Consider the following 7,641-nt stretch of genomic DNA (forward strand, 5'->3'; position numbering starts at 1 on the left):
AATGGAGATTACAAAATTCTGTCAAAGGTAATCGCCAACCGGGTCAGGTCTGCTCTGGGGTCGGTGATTCACCCTGACCAAACCTGTGCTGTGCCGGACAGGAAGATCGCTGAGAGTCTCGCACTCCTCAGGGATACGATCGCCTACGTGCAGGACAGAGGGTTGGACACCTGCCTGATCAGCCTGGACCAGGAGAAAGCCTTTGACAGGATATCACACACGTATATGAGAGATGTTCTCTCCAAAATGGGCTTTGGGGAGGGAATCTGCAATTCGATCAGACTGCTCTACACCAACATTGTCAATGCAGTCTCAATCAACGGGTGGGAATCAGATAGCTTCCCAGTCGGATCTGGAGTCAGGCAGGGCTGCCCCCTCTCTCCTGCCTTGTTTGTGTGCTGCATAGAGCCATTTGCCGAGTCCATCAGGAAGGATGCGAGCCTGAGAGGGGTGACTATTCCTGGCAGCGGGGGCCTGCAGGTTAAGGCCTCCCTGTACATGGATGACGTCGCCGTTTTCTGCTCAGATCCGCTGTCCGTGCGCAGACTCATGTGCATTTGTGACCAGTTCGAACGGGCCTCGGGGGCCAAGGTAAACCGAGGCAAGAACGAGGCCATGCTCTTCGGGAACTGGGCCGACCAATCCTCGATCCCCTTCACCGTCAGGACCGACCACCTGAAGGTGCTGGGTATTTGGTTCGGGGGGTCTGGGGCATGCGCCAAGTCTTGGGAGGAGCGTATCAGCAAAGTGAGGCAGAAACTGGGCAGATGGATGCTACGGTCGCTCTCCATCGCGGGAAAAAACCTGGTCATCAGGTGTGAGGCACTGTCATTGCTATTATACGTGGCACAGGTCTGGCCTATTCCCAGAACCTGTGCTGCTGCAGTCACCCGGGCCATCTTCCAGTTTATATGGAGGTCAAAGATGGACCGGGTCCGAAGGGACCCGCTGTACAAAGATCTGGGCAACGGGGGAAAAAATACACCCAATGCCACCCTCACCCTGATGGCCACCTTTGTGTGTGGCTGCATCAAGCTGTGCGTGGATCCCCGGTACGCAAACACCAAGTGTCACTACGTACTGAGGTTCTACCTGTCCCCGGTGTTGCGAAGGATGGGCCTGGCCTCGCTGCCGCGGAACGCTCCGAGTAGTTGGACCGTTCCGTATCACCTGTCCTTCGTGGAGAAATTTATGAAGAAAAACACCTTTGACCACAAGTCCATTAGGAAGTGGTCAGCACGTAGTGTCCTTGAGACCCTTCGGGAAAAGGAGAGGGCGGATCCTATTGAGCAGTTCCCTGAGCAGACTGTCAAAGCCATTTGGCAGAATGCCTCATCGCCAGAACTTTCCAACAAGCACCAAGACATGGTTTGGCTGGTGGTGAGAAGGGCTCTGCCTGTGAGATCCTTTATGCACGCCCGGACTCTCAGCCGCACCGCACGCTGCCCTCGAAGCGGCTGCGGGGGGGACGAGACTGTCACACACCTCCTTCTGGAATGTGCCTACGCAGAGGAAGTCTGGAGAGGAATGCAGTGGTGTTTGTCGAGGTTCGTCCCGAGCAGCGCCGTGACGCGGGACTCCGTGCTCTACGGCCTGTTCCCCGGGACGCACACCGAGACGAACATCAACTGTGCCTAGAGGATCATCAACTTGGTGAAGGACGCTCTCTGGGTGGTCCGAAACCTGCTGATCTTCCAGCTGAAGGAGTTGACCCCGACTGAGTGTTGCAGACTGGCACATTCCAAGATCCAGGACTACGTGTTGAGGGATGCGCTGAAGCTTGTGGCAGCTGCCGCCAAGGCGCAGTGGGGAAAGACCACTGTGTAAAGTCTGCCTGCCTAACGAAGAACAGGGGGCCCATGCAGTCATTTGGGCTCTGCTGACGCCTCAGCTAATGATATGGGCATATGATGGAAAAATGTACATGCATAAAAATGATAAATTCTGATCTCTGTATGTACAGACCATCAAATTATTTTATGAATAAAGTATATTTTTGAAATTAAAAAAGTGCAATGAAAAAGGTGAATTAGTCTTAATAATCGTGCAGACTCTCTCATTCAAATAATTCGGTCAACTGCTAAACATTGTTAAGCTATTAATACCAATATATACATATTAATTTCCTTTCCTAATTTCCTCCAAAAAAGTATCTGATTATTCTCTTGAAAATATACTTTAAATGGTCAATTCATAATCACAGTTCACTTCAAACTATTCTCAGTGCAGAACATCTTGCAAACTAAAACATGTTTCTTATCAATGATGACACTATATATCACCCATCTGTCCAGTTCACCCATCTGTCCAGACCTTGCTTTCATTCATTATTGCAGGAAAACTAGTTTTTGTTTCAGATCTTTCCATTACTTTCTTCCCCAATAACAATGCCCCTGGTGCAATAGGTGACAAGCATTAAAATAAAGTTGAATCTTCAATGCAAGAAATGCTACAAATAATCACATATCATTCAGTTCATTCATTGTCATTGATTTCCAGAGTTATTTTCAGTGTATGATCAAGTTAAATTCACTGAAATAATCACGGTAGAATTTTCACCTCTATAGTTATGTGAAGTGAATGTTAAATTATTCTTATTTCAAGTAAAACCAAATTCACATTCTGTTCTGTTTGAATCCAGGAAAACGGGATGTGTGACACTATTATGGGAAACAGGAACAAGTGAAGGTGGTGCCTCTCTGACGTGAGGCCTTACAGCCAAAGGGCCAGGTGGTAGTGACAGTGGGGGAGGTACCTAGTGCCCCGCTCTCCTCAGGAAGCAGTGAGGATGGTGACAGTGACTGGAACGGGTTAGATGGTGAAGCGCCCACGTATGGACAGAGGGACGGCAATGGGTGGGATGACCCACCGCCCTGTCAGGCCCAGAAGGCCGTGTCTATGGCACTGCTCGGCATGAAAGCTCAACTTGGACAGAGAGTATGGAGCAACAAAGGGAACTGACAGAAACTAAACCTGAACCGTTCACCCGCTGAACGGCAGATGTTGGTGAATTAACACCCAGCCTGACAGAGCAATGGTAATAATGGGCCTTATTGGGTGAATATGGATGAATGAGTTGAGGTACGCAGTCTCACTGAAGTTGATGTACATATCCTCCCTCAGGCCAAGATGCCCTAACGTGTACAGCAGAACCTGTCCCTGCAATGAGAGGATGGAGGTGCCAGCCGGTTCCCCCCAGTGCACAGCCGCTCAGTGGCTCCAGGCATTTACAGATATTACAGGGACACACTGGGGAGGGGAAAGACTGAATGGGCTAAAATAACCTTGGTGGCTCAGGGACCCAAGTGTAATATCGAGGATCATACAGAGAGGAAGCCTGAGGTGTGTAAGGACCACGGGGGATTACCAAACCCCAACCTGTGATGATGAAATCGGTTTGATGTATTTAAAATGGGACCACATTTAACTGTAATTATAAACATGGGACTCCCAGTGGGAGTCTAACCACATTCTGAATTGGGCCATGAGAGCTCAGGCAAACTCAGAAACACAGGGGAATAGCTGCAGTACAGGGAGGGTAATCAGACCCACAATGTTACAAGGGAAGCAGGAAAGGGCACATAGACAAGGAACGTTGGCAGAAAGAGGGAGATAGGTGTTCACATTGTGTGCGGCCTGTGTTCACGTAGGTATATGCATAGCCCATGAATATTTATTGACACGCTGTTCAGGGGCCAATGATGCTGATACCGGAGCATCTTTGTCAGTTACTGATAAGGATTGACCCCTCACCCCTTCAATTACTAAAATGAGAGCAGTCAGAGAGGGAACCTAGGAAGCTGGATGAAGCAAACCTGTCCCGATGTCGATCGGGAGTATGACCAAATGTATTCAGATATGGAAGTGTGAAACTCAAGACGGGACCATTCTGGGAGTTGCTCCTAATTATTCTAAAACTATTGACATCAACAACCGAATTTAAACATAGAGATGCTCCGGCCAGGACTGGGACAGAAAGAAAAGGAGAGGCCACCTCTCCGGAGTAGCTACATTGCAGGGAGACTGGGACAGTCAGAGAATCTGGTGGGTTATAGCTCGGACCCACTCAGCGGTGTGCGTAACTCAAACAGGAAAGTGGGTTGTTATCTATCGACCCTGTAGAGATCGAGGGCCCTCTCACTCCCCACACAAACAGGATCTCATCAAAGCTGGGGCTGAGGAGGCAGTAATTGTGAGAGTGACAGATTGACAGAAGCTGGAAATAGTCTGGGTCCATACCTGTGGACATTGAATGGCAGAAGAAAGTGGTGTTTACTGACCGAGGAGAACAGGCCACCAGGATACTATTACCCCAGGGATCCCGCAATATTCCAGTATATCCCACCGATGTGTGTCTGATGCATTTAGTCACATTGATCTTACCAACACCTCATCACCACAGTCAGTGAGAAAGAACATATCCAGATATTAAACAGACTATTGGGTCAGGTTAGCCAGGCCAGGCTTAATATTAACGCACAGAGAGTGCAACTGGGAAGGTAGGGAGAGATGGAACTGGGACATCATATTGGGGAGATCAAATCAGGAAGGGAGCGGAGACGGTCCCAGTGGGAACAAAAACTATGATTATAAAATTATCCATCCGCACAACGTAAAGGCGTCAGGCAAACTTTAGGATTGTTTAATTATTGTGGAATTTTGTGGGGAATTATCCAGAAATACAGAACCATCACGAGCCCTGACTGAAGCACAGACATTAGCCAGGGGTCAGGGAGGCAAAAATGTACACAGACCGTCAGCATGCCTTTGGTATTGTTCATGACTGGGCTTGGTGAAGGTACATCACCCTGTGTGGGGGCCACATAGAGCATGACCGACAGGTCAGAGAGTTAGTGGAAGCAGCTAACTTTCCCAGTGAAGCAGCAATAAGGAAGATTGGAGCTCACAGGAAAGTCGAAACCCACACCAAAGGGGCAGTGTGTATGTGGGTAAGGCAGGTAAAATACTGACTGAAACAGTGCAGACATTTGGGGAAGTGACAGTGGCAGTAGCTGCAGAAGCGAGAAAGGAAAGTTTAAAGACCTTCCCAGATGCAGCCCCACAGCAGGAGAGACAGGAATTGGAAAAGGGTGGGCAGTAATAGGACACGACAGAGTCTGGGTGATCCAGCAGTGCCACTACACTGTATAAGGCAAACACTATTAAAAATATATCATGGGTCAGCCCATATTGGGCAGGATACAATGCAATATCAGATGACTCACTACAGGGGTGGCCTGGAACAGGGAGAGATACAGCAAGGTTTTGTTGAAGGTGTGTAGTCTGTACACAATGTGAGCCAGGCAATGCAATCAGGATAAAATGTAGGCAGCAGCAGAGGATCAGGGGCCCATGGGAAGAATTAAGGATGGATTTTACACACACCCCCATCCCAATCCCAGGGAAGGAAATCCTGCTGGGTCTTAATAAACAGGTTTACTCAGTGAGTGGAAGCAATCCCCTGAAAATTCTGACAAAGGGAGATATGTTCCATGGAACGTAGTTAAACAGCTATGTGCCCTGTTTGGTACTGAACAGAAATCCCATTCCCCATACCACCCCCAGAGCTCAGGGACAGTTGAAGGAATGAAGCAGACACTGAAAACTAGTCTGACTAAGGCTGTGACAGAGACAGGCAGGGACGGGTTGGCGTAATCCCCACCATCCGAATGAACCTGAGGTCAACCCCAGCAAAGGGGACGGGGCTGTCCCTTTGAATCAGTGACTGGATGGACTATGCAACTGCAGAGGGTGTGGTAGTGGGAAGGCTGGAGATGTGCAATGGCAAGGATAGGGTTAACCAATTTGTGAAAGAAATGGCAAAGCTGAGAGGGGAAGTTGCAGAAGGATAGAGAATCAGGAACTGAGAAACGGAGTACAGAAACTTCCCAGCTGACATCCCGAACCTAGGAGATCGGGTCAGGGGGAATATATTACTGGAACGTATGGAGGAAACACATCAAAATGCTGGACTTGTCTGGAGGAGCCACAGAATTCCAGAGAGGAACCTCTCCCATCATGCACTAGTAAGGAGCTCTGAATAAACATTATTTGGAGATGCCGGTGTTGGACTGGGGTGTGCAAAGTTAGAAATCACACAACACCAGGTTATAGTCCAACAGGTTTAATTGGAAGCACACTAGCTTTCGGAGCATCGCTCCTTCATCAGGTGATAGCTAGACAATATGTTGAAGGTGTTGGCCTCCTGTGTTCTCTGTCTATGGCCTGATGTTTAGATTAATTCTAATCTAAAAAGTGAGATAACGGAGTTTTACATAAATTCATGCAGTTTCTGAGCTCAGAGTTCTACATGAACACCATTGTTAACAGCTAACCCGAGAATGTAACTTTTAAAAAAAGGGTTTTGTGATTTACACATGAAAGAAGTGAAACTATCTCTGTATTCTCACAGATGAAAGGTTTAACAGACAAACAATTTTTCAATGTATAATTTCAGTTAAATCTCACTGCAAATTCTTGCGATAAATTCTGTGTTACGATCGAGCCCTCCACAATCACCTGATGAAGGAGCGTCGCTCCGAAAGCTAGTGTGCTAGTGAGTCTTCACCTTTGGTTCTTCAAATGCTGGTTAACTTCATCACAATCTGCACGTGACTTTGAGATTTCAGTCTACAAATCTTCACCATCTAGCACCGTGTGTAAAGGAATATGTACAGATTAGAAATTCAGATTCTAGTTTCTCTGGAATATCTTTTTCCCCTTTCTTCCCCCAAAGCTGTAACCCTCCAGCCCACTTACTCTCTCCCATCATTCTGACTCTGCCACCCCCTAATGTACACCCTCCCCATTCTCATGGAGTTGTTGATAAACAGATCCATGCCACCCCTTCCCGCCCCTGGTTAGACTCTGCACCCTTTCTGGGTTCACTTCCTTTCCCTTCAGTTGCTGCAAGTCAGTAATGTAACAGCAGAATGAGACAAAGGGAAACAGACAGAGAGGTGGCAGATCCTGGACAGAAGGGGAACCTTCAGTCTGGGAGAATGGGTCAGCTCCTTCTTTGTTTCTCGTTGGTCGATTCCAGTGTTTTGATGAGTTGGGGATGGAAAGTGGTCCCGTGTGGGTGTGGTTACACTTTGACCCCCCCCCCCCAACAGATCAATCCTATAAGCAGATCAGTCCCTTCTCCAGCCAATCACAGTGTGAAATGCTTTCCGCTAATTACCCCAAAGCACATGCTCCAACACCTGCCCCCATTCTGTACATGTACAGTGCCGGGATTCCCCACACACGCATGTTCTCTGCCTCAGGGATTGTGGGAGTTGTAGTCCCCATGCAACCCCTGGAGACCTGTCTCTAGAAAGTGAATGACATTTGTGGGTGGAGGGAGTTGTGTTTTTGGTCCTCATTCAGACACACAGGACATGTGGGATGGCACTGGGTTTTACTGAGACATCCGCTTATACAAACTGACTTCTAATGTAAGGAAAAGAGATTCAGCCAATTGGGGGCTAAGGAGGTTAATAACGGGTAGCAGATTTTAAGCAGAGGTGTCTCAATGGTTAGAAGTGCTGCCTCACAGAGTCAGGGACCCAGGTTTGTTTCCAGACTTAGGTGACCGTGTGGTGTTTACACGTTCTCCCCATGTCTGCGTGGGTTTCATCTGAGTGCTCCAGTTTCCTC

At 48.2% G+C, this 7,641-nt stretch overlaps 1 long non-coding RNA gene across 1 annotated transcript; it reads right to left on the bottom strand.

The window, feature by feature from the left end:
* Nucleotides 1-6,108: 6,108 nt before the first annotated feature.
* Nucleotides 6,109-6,652, bottom strand: LOC148134978 (uncharacterized). The gene is made up of 2 exons (XR_015755462.1): nucleotides 6,520-6,652; nucleotides 6,109-6,248 (listed from the first exon to the last, which is right to left on the bottom strand). It is a non-coding gene; the product is annotated as an uncharacterized LOC148134978 (long non-coding RNA).
* Nucleotides 6,653-7,641: the final 989 nt, after the last annotated feature.

Source organism: Chiloscyllium plagiosum, unplaced genomic scaffold, assembly GCF_037043375.1.
Source record: "Chiloscyllium plagiosum isolate Xiang-an unplaced genomic scaffold, Cpla_swu_hap1 HiC_scaffold_51, whole genome shotgun sequence".
NCBI classification, from domain to species: Eukaryota; Metazoa; Chordata; class Chondrichthyes; order Orectolobiformes; family Hemiscylliidae; genus Chiloscyllium; species Chiloscyllium plagiosum.